Source organism: Zea mays, chromosome 8, assembly GCF_902167145.1.
Source record: "Zea mays cultivar B73 chromosome 8, Zm-B73-REFERENCE-NAM-5.0, whole genome shotgun sequence".
Lineage (NCBI taxonomy): Eukaryota > Viridiplantae > Streptophyta > Magnoliopsida > Poales > Poaceae > Zea > Zea mays.
The window spans coordinates 51,444,741-51,445,820 of NC_050103.1; positions in this window are offsets into that span (position 1 = coordinate 51,444,741).

Genomic DNA, 1,080 nt, shown 5'->3' on the forward strand with positions numbered 1-1,080 from the left:
TCAAAGTTTATATCATAGAACTGGTACATTCCATTTTTTCTTGCTACATTTTCTCCCTAGCAGTTTTTATGGACAGAACAGAATAGTTGCAAAGAAAGGCATCCTTTTGTTCACTCAAGAAATTATTTTTGTATACCATTGTGTTGTACTATTGTTAAGTTGGTAACCAAGCAATTGCGAGTTGAAAAAAAACTAGAGCCACATAAAGTAAGTATGCTTCTTAAATTAAGTAGAGAAGTTATAAACCTTAATCAACAAATTGTTTCCTTCCCGTAAAATCAAGTATTTTGGTCTACCTTGCTAGTTTGGTAAGGATGTCTCCAGCAGCTATTATATCACATCCCCTATCTCATCCCTATTTTAAACTTCACTCTGTAAACAATGTAATACTGTAATCTACGGTGCAAATCCCCTATTTACACGATATGCTGTGAACAACCTAATTAGGTAATACCCATTCGAAGAACCTGGAAAAATAGCCGGTTTAACATTAACAATGGATACAGTAGATAAAAGATGTTTATCATGCTTTCCTATATCTTGGTGTACATGTCATTTTGTGATCTTCTTGGAAGCCACAGTTTGTGTTTGTCATGCTTTCCTATATCTTCGTGTACATGTGATTTAATGCCAGCATTTTTGATCGTCTTGGAAGCCACATTTTGTGTTTATCATGGTTTCCTATATATTTGTGTACATGTGATTTAATGCCAATTGTATATTTATGAGAATTTTGGTTTATTTTGTAGGATTCCGACTCTCATCAAGTTACTCCTCCCCCTCACGATGACTTTGCGGACAGATGTCTCAATTCTAGTGGTGGAGCTACGAACAACAATCCGATGTCCTGATCGAGAGCGATGGAGCTAATGTTTGAACTTGTGTGTTTGAACTTATGAACTAAAATGTGAACTATGGATGTGAACTTATGTGAATTTGTGAACTTATGTATTTGGACTTATGTGAATTTGTGAACTTATGTATTTGGACTTCTGTAAATTTGTGATATGAATATATATCCATGTGTTTGAAATCTGTATTGTATGTGATATTCTGTGTTGCATGTGATTTTATGTTTGT